This window comes from Eulemur rufifrons, chromosome 8 (genome assembly GCF_041146395.1).
Source record: "Eulemur rufifrons isolate Redbay chromosome 8, OSU_ERuf_1, whole genome shotgun sequence".
NCBI classification, from domain to species: domain Eukaryota; kingdom Metazoa; phylum Chordata; class Mammalia; order Primates; family Lemuridae; genus Eulemur; species Eulemur rufifrons.
The window spans coordinates 10,594,925-10,611,391 of NC_090990.1; the positions used below are offsets into that span (position 1 = coordinate 10,594,925).

General features: G+C 48.0%; 1 non-coding gene across 1 annotated transcript; it reads left to right on the plus strand.

Moving 5' to 3' along the window:
• Positions 1 to 10,483: 10,483 nt before the first annotated feature.
• LOC138391221 (small nucleolar RNA U13) lies at positions 10,484 to 10,587 on the plus strand. The gene has a single exon (XR_011234829.1). It is a non-coding gene; the product is annotated as a small nucleolar RNA U13 (small nucleolar RNA).
• Positions 10,588 to 16,467: the final 5,880 nt, after the last annotated feature.

Consider the following 16,467-nt stretch of genomic DNA (forward strand, 5'->3'; position numbering starts at 1 on the left):
CTCCTATGCAGGGAGAAGGTGGATTTTATTCGCCTATGGATGTGTCCCAAGTATGTAGCAAGGTGCTGTTAACACGGGAGAATTACTTAAAGGTTTCTTATATTAGTGACTTGATTAGTAATTAATTTGAGAGCCATGAATGCACTGGAAGTTAGTATGGATGGAAATTTTTCATCTTTTGACAAATACTGAGTCCTCTGTACACGCGAGACCCACAGTGCTTGGGATACAGAGCTGGGGAGCAAGATTTCTGCCCCAGTGGAGTGCGCAGTCTAACGGGGAAGACAGTCAATTAGACGAGTGATTACGAGTGTGGGAAGTGTTCCATAGCGATCCCTATGCAGGAACACTATGGCCAGGGAATTTATCCTACTCCAGGGTCAGGGAAGGCATTGCTGTGGAAAGTGAAGCCAAACAATTTAAAGGATTGATAAAACTCACCAGATGAAAAGGAGCAGGAAGAATATTCCAGGCCGGGTGGAGGAACATACACACACAGTCCAGGGATATTGAGAGACATGCCGCCGGGGAGGAAAAGTGCCTGGTGGGGCTGGGGTGGGAAGCGCCGCCTGGCCGGGCTCTGCAGAGGTGAGCGGGGGCTGACTGCGCCCAGTGAGCCACACTGAGGGTTGGTTATTGTTAGCTGGTCTTGCTGGCTCATCCAGGGAGCGGGGAAAAGGCTTACTTTCCTCCTGTCTCCCCGCGACACACATACACCACACTGCCTTACAATCTAGGTATTGCTCTCCTAGCAAAAAATTTCACCTGCTGCTTCTTTCCCTAGGCATACTGCACAAGGACGTTCCTTCTTTAGGAAATTTCCTGAAGGTGGATAGAGTTCTAGGATTTTTGCAGTTAGTTCATTTGTTAATCGCTATAGCAAGAAACAGGATTGGGAGGCAGCAAATGTCTAAAGAAAGAGAAACCAAGAGGTCCAAATCCAAGATACTTGATCAAAGTCAAAAAGGTCTGTGTGTCCAGGGAGCCAAGAGCACTTATGAAAGAGAACTCTGGAAATGAAAAATCAACTGGTACATTTTAGAGATTTTCAGAAAGGTCAAGACGGAATAGAGGCACCCTTTGAAAGCCTCTTCTTAATAGACCTGCATTAGAAAAGATTTAAGAGATTAAACCTTGATGCTTTGATATAAAGCATAAGTAGAACCAACCAGAAAAGAATTTCGCCTAAATATGCCATCAAGTCCCCTTCAGGAAATGGCATGCAGATGCTTGTCGAGCTGAGGTGGTTGGCTGGGTGTTTATCCTCTAAACACCCTGTGTGGCCAATTAGGAGCAGTACTGACAGTACCTTAGAGTTCAGCCAGCTAGTCTTTCTCTTTTTTTCTCCTGCCCCATTATAATGCTTTTTGCCAGCTTAAAAGACACATGCGTCAGAAACACTGATGCAATGAGACGCTAATATCATATTGCATCATCTGATCCTAGGTGTGGCGCTCCTGAAACTGGTTTTTCTTGAGGTTGTGCTGCAGTAGAAAAGCACTCTGGGTACAGTACTCGTGAACTGGTCCTACTCGTCAGATGACAAAAGTAATTTTTGTGACTACATGCCTCAGTTCCACGCCACTATTCTCCCAGAGAAAGCCTGTGTGACTTTCCCAGCCGAAATGGGTGTGATGCAGACATTCATCGGTTAGGTGTGTCATGCTGTCGCTTATGTAACCAATGTTACATAGCGAGGTGCACCTACCAGGCAAGCTGGAAATGACACTTCCTCCTCCAAAAATTGCTTGGAATTTTACCTCACTTTAATTGAGCAACTTCTCTGGGGACAGAGTGGTTGGTGTAAAACCTAGAGAGAGGAAGGGACAGAACGTGGCTGAGATTTCTCAGGCATTTGGGGGCAAAGGTGTCTGGCACTGTGCTGAGCATTTCACACACAGCTGTCGAGATGTGGGTCCCAGGTGCCAGCCTGCTCTTGCCATCTGGCCTCTCCTGGTCTTCAGTAAAGTCACATGTCAAGTTAGATTTGGCTACCTTTAAGGTCCCTTCCAGAAGTGTAATTCTATTCAACTTAGCCACGGAAAGCTATATCTCTAGTTGAAAGATTACTTTTCTGATACAGTGTATGTAAAAATGAAGCCACTGATTGTGGGAATGATGCTACTGACCAATGGAAACTTGACTTTGTTGGTCTGTGTTGGTACAATTGGGTTAGGACCTGCCACCTGTGCTGTCCAACATGGTAGCCACCAGCCACACGTGGCTACTGAGCATTTGAAATGTGGCTAGTGCAAACTGAAATGTGTCATAAGTGTTAAACACACACTAGACTTCCAAGACTTAGCACAATAAAAAAATAGAATGCAAACTATCTCAATAATTTTATATTGATTACATGTTGAAATGATAATATGTTGTGTATCTTGGGTCACTGTAGTATGAAATGAATTTCAACTGTTTTTGGTTTTTTTTTACTCATTTCAATGTGGCTACCACTAAATTTAAAACAATGTATTTAAAATTTTTTGGCTCACATTATATTCCTGTTAGACATCACTACCTTCGAAAGCATAACTGGAAAACAAGGAATTTGCTCTGGACCCAACTCTTCCTGCTTCTGTTCTCTGGCTTCCCCTATTCGTAAAATGGCAAGATAGATTCTGGGTTAAATTGCTCTTCGAATGACTTTTGGATTTGATATTCCCTGACTCTGAGGACAGCAGTCGGTGGGGAATACCTGTCATAGCATTTGGAGATGTTTTCCGGGAGATGAAGATTTTGTAATCCTATTTCTGCCAGTGAATCATGAAATTTTAGAATCCAAAGGGTCTTTAAATACTATAGTTGAACCTTTGTCTGTGAGCCCCTCCTGGGCTTGGCTTGTGGTTTATTCATCTTTATTTTTCTAGCAAGCACCCAGGGCAGCACCTGGCATGTAGTAAGCTGTCAATAGATGCTTGTTGATCTAAATAATATCTGGAGGAAGAAATGAAGCACAGAGGGGCTCTAAGACCTCCTAAGACCACAGAGCTGGCTGGTCAGAGAGCCAGGAAGAGTACAAGCCTCTTGAGCTAGTTCAGGAAACCTTTGGTGTGGTCCCTGGACCACAGCATTGCATCAGGTGGAGGTTTGTTAGATACACGGAAATTCAGGCTGGGCCCCAGACCTACTCAATGAGAATCTTCATTTTTTTTTTTTTTTTTTTTTGAGATGGAGTCTCGCTTTGTTGCCCGGGCTAGAGTGAGTGCCGTGGCATCAGCCCAGCTCACAGCAACCTCAAACTCCTGGGCTTAAGCGATCCTACTGCCTCAGCCTCCCGAGTAGCTGGGACTACAGGCATGCGCCACCATGCCCGGCTAATTTTTTCTATATATATTTTTATTTGGCCAGATAATTTCTTTCTATTTTTAGTAGAGACGGGGTCTCGCTCTTGCTCAGGCTGGTCTCAAACTCCTGACCTTGAGCAATCCACCCGCCTCGGCCTCCCAGAGTGCTAGGATTACAGGTGTGAGCCACCGCGGCCGGCCGAGAATCTTCATTTTTAACAACATCCCCTGGGGATTTTTATGCGTCCTTGAGTGCTAGAGGTGCTACTGAAGTCATTCCACGTTTCTCAAGGAAAGCCACATTGTGTGTGCCCTGTGGGAGCTAGTCATCGTCCAGTCCAGGTGAGGAGGTACAGGGTGCAGGACGCCAAGCTGGCCCAATGACGATTAAGACTTAAGGAAATTCAAGAAATATTTCCTGAGCCTCTCTCTGCCCTGTGCCTGGCAGCCAGCGCACCTTGTCTTTTCCTGAGGGTTTGAGGAGGCCAGTCCCCTGCACCTTGAGGGGAAAGCAACCCCTGGTCCCATTGTTCCTGCCTTAGTACAAGAGGGGCCAGAAGAAATTTGAAATGAAAACGGGCACACCTTGGGAGTTAAATCTAATTTTTCAGACCCAGGCAAAACGGGATCAAAATCAATTTCATCAATGTCTGCGTGGTGGTTTGAAACACGCAGTCGCTCCCGATTCCACACGACTGTTTGCATTCCTGTTGTGCTCCTGGCTTGTGATAGTACCACAGTTTGTAAAACTGGTCTCTAATCAATAGCTCTCTGGTCATTTTCTAAGACTATCCCTCATCCAAGCTTGCAAATAAAAGCCATATTCTGCAGAGATTCCATTTTTCACTGGTGGTGGGCAGCAAGGACGTACAGTTTTGAGACAAGAAAAAGAGACAAAAGCCCAAACCAGTTGCAGGTCTTATAGACGTTCTCGCAGCATCGATTGGGAAATGAATGGAGCAGCCAGACAACTTTCTGGCGAAGTCAAGAACCATGAGAGTTTGAATGGACAAGAAAAAGCAAGGCTTTGGGCCCAGCTGTAGAATTGCGTCATTTGCCCGGAAGGTTAGGGACAAAGCAAGGAGTGCAGCCCATTTAATGTATCAGGTGGCCGTGGTGGCTGGGAACTGTTGCATTTCAGGCCACGTCACGTCATGCAAAACCATGATAACCCTTTGAAAAATGAAGACATCGATCCCACGGGGAGTCCCCACAGTGCCAACTATCTGGACTGTCTGATTTGCACTAAATGGACTGAGCTGGCCAGACGGAGCAAAGGGGCTCTTAAATAGAACCAGGAAGCTCCGGCGTGTGTGGCGCTCTCTGAGTGCCAGCCATCGGGCCACACGCTCTGCATCAAAGAGCTAATTTAATCCTTACAGCAGCCACACAACGTGGGTATTGTTGGTCCCCATATTCGTTTGTTAAGGCTGCTGTAGCAAAGTACCACAGACTGGGTGGCTTCAAGAATGGAAATTTATTCTTTCGGAGTTCTGGAGGCTGGAAGTCTGAGATCAAGATGGCAGCAGGGCTGGTTTCTCCCTGGGTTGCAGACGGCTGCCCCTCCCGGTGTCTTCATGAGTCTGTGTCCCCATCTTTCCTTAAAAGGACCAGTCAGATTGGATTAGAGCACACTCTGATGACCTCATGTTAACTCTGAAGACCCTGTTTCCAAATACGGTGCAGCCGCATGCTGAGGTACTGGTGGTTAGCGCTTCAGCATACGAACTGGGGGGTGCATAGTTCATCCCTTAACAGCCCATTTTACAGATCAGGAAACTGAGACACAAAGAGGGTAAGGAACATGTTCAGGGTCTCACTGGTGGAAGTGGTGAAGCCAGGATTTCAACCTAAGTTGCTCAACTCCCCACCCATTCTGTCTTGTCTGTCAGAGGGACCCAGCCGTGCTAGGTATGCAAGGTCTCGGACCACCCACCTCGAAGAAAGGCAGAGGGTGACATTCCAGGCTGTAGGTCCCCGGCACAGGGAAAGTGTGCAGTGGGGCGATGCCCTCTCCCTCCCCACTGACCTCTCCAGGGTGCGGCTCTGCAACTCCCGTGTGCTCACTGCTTCCTGCCCTGCCCGCTCCCGGGGCGGCACATTAAAGGGGCTGTGAAAGGGCTTCCTAAACTGCCAAGTGCTGCTCCCAAGTAAGAGGACCTTGGCAACAGTGGGTAGTGTGGCTTCAGGGCAACGCAAACCCTCTGCCTCTCTACCCTCTGGTGAGAGGTGGCCAGGAAATCATCCACTCAGCAAGTGTCCACGAAGCCCCTACTTTAGGCATCTGGCAGAACCCACCTTTTCATGCCCCAGTTTCTTTATTATGCAATCATTAGGACACCGGAACAGAGTACCTGTGAGTGAGTTGGCAATGACTCAATGTTTTATTGCCTGCTGAGGCTCAATGTGAGATATAACAATGTAAAGATAAAATACAGGCCGGGCGCGATGGCTCACGCCTGTAATCCCAGCACTCTGGGAGCCCAGGGCGGGAGGATCGCTTGAGTTTGGGAGTTCCAGACCAACCTGAGCAAGAGCAAGACCCCGTCTTTACTAAAAATAGAAAAATTAGCCAGGCACAGTGGCACACGCCTGTAGTCCCAGCTACTTGGGAGGCTGAGGCTGGAGGATCACTTGAGCCCAGGAGTTTGAGGTTGCTGTGAGCTATGATGATGCCATTGCACTCTAGCCAGAGTGACAGAGCAAGACTCTGTCTCAAAAAAAAAACAAGATAAAATATAATCATGTAAGGAATCATGATTATAATATTTGCATAATTTTTTGTCTATTTTCAAAGACTGAGATGTATTGTCACTGGCTTCAGGGGCTCTGTGCACACCATTTCTACACCACTCGACTGTCCCCACTGGCCCTTTCTCCTACCCCCCACATGCCCTCCCTCATTTTCTTCAATGCCCCCTCCTCCTCGGACCCTTCGTCTTGCTCTCGTCTTGCTATCTCTGCAAGGGCCTCGATCCTGAAGCTGGAAACAGAGGGGCCTCTTGGGAGTGAAGAGCACGCGTGGTTCAGTGGACGCTGAGTCTCGAGTGGAGGCTCCGTCTCAAAATATGAGCTCTGCTGTAGGTGACGGCGATGCTGGGCATGGGGCTGGACGGTGCCAGGGCCCTGCTTCTAGTCCAGGTCCGTGCTGTTCTGGGAGTGGACCAGGTGGGCTGCAAGTCAATGGTGGGGGCTGAGCACCTGCTGTGTGCAGGACCCACCCGGGCCAGGCATGTCACCATCACGTCAGGGCCTTGGAATGGGCCCCTCAACCACAATGAGCGTTGAAGTATGGGGTCCACCAGCCTCCGCTTCCTCTCTCAGCTCAGCCCCTCTCCCCTGCTGCCACTGGAGGCTGCTCCCAGGGAAGGGGGGTTGCCCTGGACTGGGACATCCGGCCAAGGGGAGGAAAGGGAGACCGAGGCAGAAGGGCGTGTGGGGGTGAGACTGGGTGTCTGCATACACTGGACGTCCTCTGGGGATCTCCCCAAATAAATGGGAGAACTTTTAAGGGCGCTGAAGATTTTGCAAGAACAAGTTGATACAAGAGCCTGGGCAATACCATTTGTAAATTGGGTTTGTAGAGAAAGGCCGAAGGAAAATGACAATTTGTATCCAGGTAGTGGAGACAACCTGAGGGGAGGCCCAGAGGGGATGTACGAACCCAGCCGGGAATGAAATTTATAACAGTTTGTAATAAGTGGCCACGCAAGGCCAAGGAGCGTGATTCAATCACCAGGGACCGTGGCTCAAATGAAAAAAGTTTGAGGATGTGCCCAAAACACATACGCCTCCCATCCTGGTAGTTTTAGTCACAACCAGTGCTGATAAATATGATAGCTCCAAGTTTTCTATCTAATGCCAGTTTGAACATGTATTAGGTTGGTGCAAAAGTAATTATGGTTTTGGACCAGGAATTTTAAATCATTATAACTAGACTCAAATACATCTTTGTTAATCAAACTAGGAACCATTAAAATCAACATATTGTTGCCAATGAGAAATAAGTTTATTTATTCCTGTAGCATAAAAATCCATGCTTCAGGATTCGACGGACTCTCAGAAACCATTTTCTGCCTCCTGCTCGTTGTGGAAGCGTTTTTCCTGCAAAAAGTTGTCGCGATGCGTGAAGAAGTGGTGTAGTGGGTTGGCGAGAGCTCAGGTGAATATGGCGGACGAGGCAAAACTCTGTAGCCCAATTCATTCAATTTTCGAAGCGTTGGTTGTGCGACGTGCGGTCGGGCGTTACTGTGGGGAAGAACTGGGCCCTTTCTGTTGACCAAGCCGGCTGCAGGCGTTGCAGTTTTCAGTGCATCTCCCCGATTGGCTGAGCACACTTCTCAGATGGAACGGTTTCGCTGGGATTCAGAAAGCTGCAGTGGATCGGACCGGTAGCAAACCGTCAGTGACCGTGACCTTTTTCTGGTGCAAGTCTGGCTTTGAGAAGTGCTCTGGAGCTGCTGCTCCATCCAGCCACTGAGCTGGTCGCCAGTTGTCGTACAAAATCCACTTTTCATCTCACGTCACAGTCCCATTGAGACATGGTTTGTTTTGAGCACAAGAAGAGAAGAGGACACTTCAAAATGATGATTTTTTTTTTTTTTATTTTTGGTCAGCTTACAAGGCACCCACTTATGGAGCTTTTTCACCTTTCCAATTTGCTTCAAATGCTGAACAACCACAGAATGGTGGATGTTGAGTTCTTTGGCAACTTCTCTTGTAGTTGTAAGAGGATCGGCCTCGATGATGGCTCTCAACTGGTCGTTGTCAACTTCCGATGGCCGCCACTGCACTCCTCATCTTCAAGGCTCTCGTCTCCTTTGCAAAACTTCTTGAACCTCCACTGCACTGTACGTTCTTAGCAGTTCCTGTGCCAAATGCGTTGTTTTTTTTTTTTTTTTTTTTTTTTTTTTTTTTTGTTGAGACAGAGTCTCACTTTGTTGCCCAGGCTAGAGTGAGTGCCGTGGCGTCAGCTTAGCTCACAGCAACCTCAAACTCCTGGGCTTAAGCGATCCTACTGCCTCAGCCTCCCGAGTAGCTGGGACTACAGGCATGCGCCACTATGCCCGGCTAATTTTTTCTATATATAGATTTTTAGGTGTCCATATAATGTCTTTCTATTTTTAGTAGAGACGGGGTCTCGCTCAGGCTGGTCTCGAACTCCTGACCTTGAGCAATCCACCCGCCTCGGCCTCCCAGAGTGCTAGGATTACAGGCGTGAGCCACCGCGCCCGGCCCAAATGCGTTGTTGATGTTGCGAGTTGTCTCTGCTGCTTTGCGACTCATTTTGAACCTGAATAAGAAAATTGCTGGAATTTGCTTTTTGTCTAACATCATTTCCATAGTCTAAAATAAGTATAAAATAAATAGCCAGTAATAATTAGCAAAAAAAAAAGTGAGAAATGCACATTAAAATGATGTATAACATAATCACATTTATTTAAGAATGTATTCTAATATCAAATGGCAAATTTCAACAATGCTTAAACCATAATTACTTTTTCACCAACCTAATATTAGATACTACTCTGGTGTGGTGCTTCCTGTGTGTAATAGTGACAAGAAGTTTCTTTATCTACTAGGTTTGCATAAATTTAAAAAAATTGTTGGCAGGAGGATTGCTTGAGCTCAGGAGTTCAAGACCAGCCTGAGCAAGAGTGAGACCCCCATCTCCACTAAAAATTAGCCAGGTGTCCTGGCAGGAGCCTGTAGTCCCAGCTACTCAGGAGGCTGAGGCAGGAGGATCGCCTGAGTCCGGGAGTTGGAGGTTACAGTGAGCTATGATGATGCCACTGCACTGTAGCCAGGGTGACAGAGCCAGACTCTGTCTCAAAAACAAAAAAAATTATTGTGAATCTACAGACACTTTCATTTGCCTTATCTCAAGGTACATGTGGCCTCAAAACCCTTATCTTAGATACACCAGCTTCCAAAATCCATGTATGTAATGAAGTGTTCACCAGCTCAGAGTGATTTCTCTAATTATCCACTATTTATTTATTAATTACAAAGAGAGTGACAGCAGTGAAAAAGAATATTATAACTTATATTTGCTTACAGCCAGAACAGTAGAAATAGCAATAGGCTAGAGGCCGAGAGATCTGAGTTCTGGTTTCTGCTGCCATTCATTAGTTTATCCATTCATTGCACTGATATTTATCGAGCCCCTGCTCTGCCAGGCACTATCCTAGGCGCTTCCCTGAATTACGAGGGGAGCAAGCCACATAAAGATCCAGGGAAGAGCAGTTCAGGCCTTGGGAATAGCATGTGCAAAGGCCCTGAGGTGGGAATGCATTCTGTTCCTTTGGGAAAAGTGATAAAGGAGGAAAAGAATGATTCTAGATCAAGTTCTCTTAAAGTGCCAGCCTGTGAGATGTGTCCTGTGCAGGCATAGCATTTCTTCTCCGCCGCAGGCATGCCGAGCAGGATGTTTTATTCCTGACTGAGAGTTGAGGAAGCTGAGACTCAGAGAGGTTCTCAGACTACCACGATGATTATTGGTACTCTGTGATTCTGAAGTCTACCCTTTTTGCCACACCTCAACCCTGCCCTCAACCCTAAGACCTGGGTCTCTTCTCAGAAAATGCACCAATGATGTTAAGTTTAGGCTGTGTGCAACCTAATGGGGACCCCGGGCATCCTCGCTGCAAAGTGAGGAGATGGGCCTGTGCTCCGTGGACACGCACCATGGATGTGTTCTGTGGACGTGCCTGATGGGCATGCTCCATGGATGCCCACCGTAGCCAGGCACTGTGGACACGCATCATTGGCGTGCTGCATGAATGTGGACCCACATTAGAGACATACTCCTTGGACGTGCTCCGTGATGCGCACGATGAACCTGCTCCGTGGATGTGCACTGCAGATGGGCACCTGAGGTGGTGTTGGCTACCATGTGGTTGACCATTTTTAAAATTTCTATTGTGACATATTTATTTCAGCACATGTTAGAAATATGTGTATGTGGTTGGGCATGGTGGCTCACAGTTGTAATCACAGGTGAGACGGAAGGATCACTTGAGGCCAGGAGTTCGAGACCACCCTGGGCAACATAGTGAGACCTCATCTCTATAAAAAAGTAAAGAAAAAAAGAGAAATATGTGTATGTATGTAAAACTAGCAATCAAATCTATGTTTCCAATAATGATAAAGATTTTCCTTTATAAAAAGGATTTATTTAAGTTTAAAATGTTTGGATGATTTTGTGGTTCGTAAGCACGATGACTGGGTTTTCAGGCTCACGTGTGTGCTGTGCCTCCCTCGAACCTTGTTAGGGCATCAGCACATTACCCATCTGAATGAACTTAGGAAAAATAAATAAGATGAAGTAAGTGTTTATTTAAGGCAAGACATTCGATCAGGTGTTGTACAGATCTTGCAAAAGTGGGGAGGAGGGTTCACAAACAACCTTGGCTTGAAGGCCTGGATTCCATGCCCTCTGACACTTCTCCCAGCTGTGACGTTGTCTGGTCTATGACAGACCGTGGCCTCTGACTGTCTGGAAAAGTCCATTGGGAAGGGACGTTGGGTAGTGGATGAGAAAGCAAGGCTGCTTAAACATACACACTGAATCTCGCAGGTCTGGACTGGATCCATGGAAAACCTCCTGGCTTTGAACGTGTCCCCAGGTGCACGCCCCTTCATCAAACAGCAGCCTGATTATGGGATTTGGGAAGCAGGAAGTTGGCACCAGAGGGGTTGAGCCTCGCTGGTGGGAACCCGAGCCTGGCCTGTCATCTCTCGTGTGTCCCTGTGAAGTACAGCGCCCACCGGGTTGCTCCGGAAAGGATCACGTTCTAGCTGGAACCCGATGCCCTCCTTTGAGGAATGAGAAAACGAAGACCAGGGAAGCTGAGCCGTCTCCACGTCTGCACGGAAGGGAGGGGGACCGTGTGTTGATTCCCTCCAGTCTGTGGCTTGGTCCCCACCACTCTGCCAGGAGCCACCCTAGCAACTAAACCACTCATTACTTTTTATCTTCTGGGTAGTTTAAATAACTGTCATTATGCACACATTTTTCAACAGAGTACGTTTATTACCAAACCTCAAACCTCATTAAATTTCTCGAGACTCGAGCTGGCCCCTCTTCCCTGCCTTGCAGGGAGGGAGGAATTTGGCTGGACACAGAGGCATTCTCCTCCCACACCATCACCGCCTCCTGCTCTGTGTCCAAAACAGGGCGCTGGGGACACCTGGGCAACTGGTCTGACAGGGAGCTGGTTTCCGGATGACTCACAGATCAGAGGTGGGCACAGGTGACCCTGAGACCTCAGGCAGGGCCCTTCTGGGGAGGCTGAAAAGGGTGCACCAGAGTGAGAGACAGTGTGCTAGGGATGTGGAGAGTACAGACTCCGGAACTGCCTCGGTTCAAGTCCCAGCTCTGCTGCTTGCTGTGTGATCCTGGGCAAGTTAAGTAGCCTCTCTGTGCCTTGCTTCCCTCCTCTGTAAGTGGAAATGATTACAACAGAATCTACCATGGAGCCTCATTCTGCGGCCTAAGTGTCTTAGAATGGTGCTAGCATAGAAAGTGCTAGCATGACCCTTAAGAGGGCAGCCCCTGGATCCACAGACCCCAGCCTGAACCTCAGCTCCAGCCCTACCTTGGTCGTGACCTTGGCTCACCTACTGCAGCCCTCTGGACCTCAGTTATCTCAGGTGTGAAATCAGGGTGATGACGGCACTTGCTTCGTGGGATGGTGAGGAGGAGCCGAGGACTCGAACCCAGCCCTGGCACAGAAAGACCACTGGAGAGGGAGCAACTTAGCTAAGTCAGCTAAGCCTGCTGTCCCCGTATCGCCCCGTCTTGTCGGCTCACGTGGAGTGAGCTCAGGGAGCACCCTGAGCGGTCAGTGTGTCTGACTGCATGGATGGGGAGGAGGCAATGGAGGAGTGGAGAGGAAAAGACCCGGGAGAACCGGGTTTGAATCTCCTGGTGCTACCTACGGGCAGCTGCATGACCCTGGGCAAAGTCCCTCCTGCTCCCAGGGCTTTGGCTGCAGCACAGGTGCAAATGGGAACAGAACCTCACCCGTGGTCTTCCAGCAAGGCTTCCTCAGGGCTGCCTGTGCCTCTGCTCCCACCCACACCTGCACACCTCAGTCAGAGCATGTTCCTTTGAATAATAACAATAAACGTCTCCTGGGTCCTTACCATGTACCAGGTATAATATTTGGCATGCATGCATGTGTGATCACAGTGAACCCTCACAAACCCCGGCCGTAGTTCCATGTTCTGGAGGAAGAAATGAAGCACAGAGAGGTGATACAATCTGCCTAAGGCCACACAGCAAGTTAATGGTGGAGTTGGGGGGCAGACAGCTGGGGGTGGGGGACAGCCCTGGCGTAGGGGCTGTGGTGTAAGCTGGGGACTGGCTGTGGTGGCTGCGGGGCTAATGAAAAACTACTAAAATTCTTGGGGAAGCAAAGTCGAATTTCCTAAGAATATGGCGGGTGGAGAGGAGAAAGCCCATGGTGGCTGTGAAGGCCGTAGGCCACGGATGTTAAATCCATGTCTTCCGATGGCCGTGATTGATTGACACGGGAACACGCACTAACATCAGGACCAGTGGAAGCCACGTTGGTTAGCGCAGGTCAGTTTGCCGAGGACAAAGCCAGCGGGGCCGGTTTGAGAGATCCCTTCGCATGTGCTGTTGGAGGAAGCTCGTGCTCTGCCTAAAAGGTCGCTGCACTGACGGCTCCACCGCGGTTCCCAAACCCCCGGCTGCACCTGAAAGTGCGCTGGAACTTGCTGATGGCTGTGGACTTCCTAGACTGCTAAATAAATTATAATAAACCGTTTTTTTTTTTTTTTTAAATGGTGGAGTTGGGATTTGAACTTGATTCTGGATGACCTCTGAGCCGGGCTTTTATTTTAATTTTTTAATTTTAAAAATTTTTAAATCATTATAGCTTCACAGGAAATTACAAACGGAATACAGAGGGGTCTCTGTACCCTTCACCCAGCCTCCCCCATGGGTACATCTTAGGTGACAGTGATACCATATCAAAATCAGGAAATTGACATTGGGACCACATATTGTACAGTTCTGTGCCCTTTTGGGCCACATGTGTGGATCCATGTGACCACCCCAGCAATCGGCCATCACAAGGATCATCCTTTGTAGTCACACCAGCCTCCCTCCCGCCTGCTGTCCCTAAGCCCCGGCACCCACTAATCTGTTCTCCGTGTCTACAGTTTTGTCATGCCAAGAGTGGCACATAAATGGAACCATACAGTGTGTGACCTTTCGAGGCTGGCTTTTTCACTCAGCACGATGCCCCCGAAATCCACCCCAGCCGTTGTACGTGTTAGCACTTTGTTCCTTTTTGTTACTGAGTAGTACTCCCGGGCGCGGACGTGCTACAGCTTGTCTAATCCTTCACCTATTTAAGGACAGTTTGGTTGTTTCTAGTTTTTGGCTATTGCAGACAAAGCTGATATGAGTATTTGTACACAGGTTTTTGTGTGGATTAAGTTTTTGTTTCTCAGGGCTAAACGCTCAGGAGTGTGACTGCTGGGTTGTAAGGTACGTATATGTTTCCTGTTTTTAAAGAAACTGCTGGAATATTTTGCAGAGTGGCGGTACCATTCCACATTACCCCAGCAACGTGTGAGAGACCCAGTTTCTCCACGTCCTTGCTAGCACTCGTCATGACTGCCACCATCTTGTTCCTTTTCCTTTCGGCTGTTCTACTAGGAGCGTAGGTTTCTCACGGGGTCTCGATCAGCGTTTCCCTGACGGCTGGTGATGCTGAACATCTTTTCATGAGCTTCTTTGCTCCGTGTGTCCTCTTCTGTGAAGTGTTTTCATGTCTTTGCCCATTTTCTTGTCTTTTTTTTTACTGTTGAGCTTTGAGAATTCTCTATATATTTGAAATATGAGTCCTTTGTCAGATATGTGGTTTGCAAATATTTCCTCCCAGTCCACAGCTTGTCTTTTCTTCTTCTTAACAGAAGTTTTTGTAGAACAAAAGTTTTCAATTTTTGACAAAGTCCAATTTCTCGATTTCTTTCTCTTAAGGATTGTGCTTTTGGAGTCATGTCTAACAACTCTGGCCCCAGGTTCCAAACACATTCTCCTGTATTTTGGTAAAAGTTTTATATTTTGTGCTTTGCATTTAAGTATGCAATGCATTTTGAGTTTTTTTCTTTCTTTCTTTTTTTTTTTTTAAATAGAGCTAGGGTCTCACTATGTTGCCCAGGCTGGTCTTGAACTCCTGGACTCGAGGTATCCTCTGGACTCGGCCTCCCAAACTGCTGGGATTACAGGTGTGAGCCACCACGCCTGACTGCTGAGTTAGTTTTTATGTAAGGTGTGAGGTTTAGGTAAAGTTCGTTTTTTTGTGACTTTGCTTGCTCTATTGAGCCTGGACTTTCAACCACAACACTCTGCCGTTTCTATGCTTTATGTACTCATGTTCCCTGCAGGATTTTGTTTGAAGAAAATGTTCCACTGCTAAAATAGTTTGAAAATGTTTGAACCCCTAGAAGATGCAGACAGTCCCCCTAATGTATTGTTAGTTCTAAGCCCTTGGGCGATGCATGAAGCTCAGCAGCTTCTTGCCCGCCTGGAGCAAGAATTTGCCCCATCTCCTGAGGCAGGAAGTCCCGCAAAGAGAGGATCCCCCCCTGCGAGCCAGGCCTCCCCCGCCACCCTCCTCTCAGCATCTGGGGCCCTCCTCCCCAGGTGGGCCTCTCCCCACAGAGGGAGGGGTCCTCTGCCCAGAGGCTCACTAGTGGGGCAAGTGACACCCTAGGCCAGGGCCTGCCAGAGGGCAGGCAGCCCCCTTGGGCGGAGCAATTAGAGGCAGCAGCTTGGACAAGCTGGGAGAGCTGGGGAAGAACCTGGAAGGAGAGAATGGCCTTGAGGACTTGGAAGTGAGGCTTCGAAATGCAAATTTACACAGTTGCCTCCACCCCCGGCTTCTGAGGACTGCAGCCACTCCAGGCCCGTCGCTGCAGTGGCAGAGGGCTGAGGGACAGCGACACCCCCATCCTCAGAAACAGACGTGTCGAATGCACCTTGGATTAATCTCATGTCAGAAATGGCCCAGATTCCCCCATTAACGGATGTCTTCGTGCCATTCTCTGCCGTCCCTGCCAACTGAAGGTGAGTCCTGAAGGTCGCTTGTCAAAATTTCTCGTTTTAGACAAGAAAAGGCAGCTAAAAATAATACATGTGGAAGGTCCCAGCTCACATCAGTAAGATGCTTGTAAGTATATAAAGCATGTTCATCCTCTCTCTTGGGCCTCACGACCATCTGGTGAGGACATGGGTCACAGATTATTATGCCCATTTTACAGTGTGGAAAACTGAGGCTCAGAAAGGTCAAGCGGCTTGCCTTAACTTTTCTGTCTCTCTTCACTAGATCAGAAGCTTCAAGAGGGAGGGCTCAGGTTTACCTTGTTTACTGTTGTGTCCACAGGCCCGAGCACAGCTTCCAGAACATAGTAGTAGCTCAGTAAATACTCTGCAGGAGAGTGTAGTAATGCCCAACGTGATAGAGCTAATCTGCAACAGAGCGTGGGTCAACGTCCCTGGCAGCTCTCATTTTGGAACAAGATCTAGCAAATAGCAGCAAACGACAGGAGGGAATTTGTGATAAATGGCCTAAGGCCTCCCAAGATAGGAGAGGCACCAAGACAACCCCGATTCAGCCTCCGAGTTAAGAATGGTTTTCCATTTGAACCCCACTTAAGCAAATGTTATCACCCCCAACCATAAGGATTTCATTCTGCTCATCTGTGGACGTATATTACAAAAATTCTACTCAATTATTATTATTATGTTAGAATTTACCATAAAACAATAAAGCATTTGTGAAAATTTGTTTTCTCTCTTGTTGTATAAGTACCCACAACACTAATATCCTCAGGTTTGCCCCTCGGCTCACGAAGCCTAAAATATTTACCGTCCAGGCCTTTACAGGAAAAGCTTGGAGGCCGGGCACGGTGGCTCACGCCTGTAATCCTAGTATTCTGGGAGGCTGAGGTGGGGAGATACCTTTTGGTCAGGAATTTGAGGCCAGACTAAGTGAGACCCTGTCTCTACTAAAAATAAGAAAAACTAGCCAGGCATGGTGGCATGAGCCTGTAGTCCCAGCTACTTGGGAGGCTGAGGCAGGAGGATCGCTTAGGCCCAGGAGTTTGAGGTTGCTGTGAGCTATGATGACGCCACGGC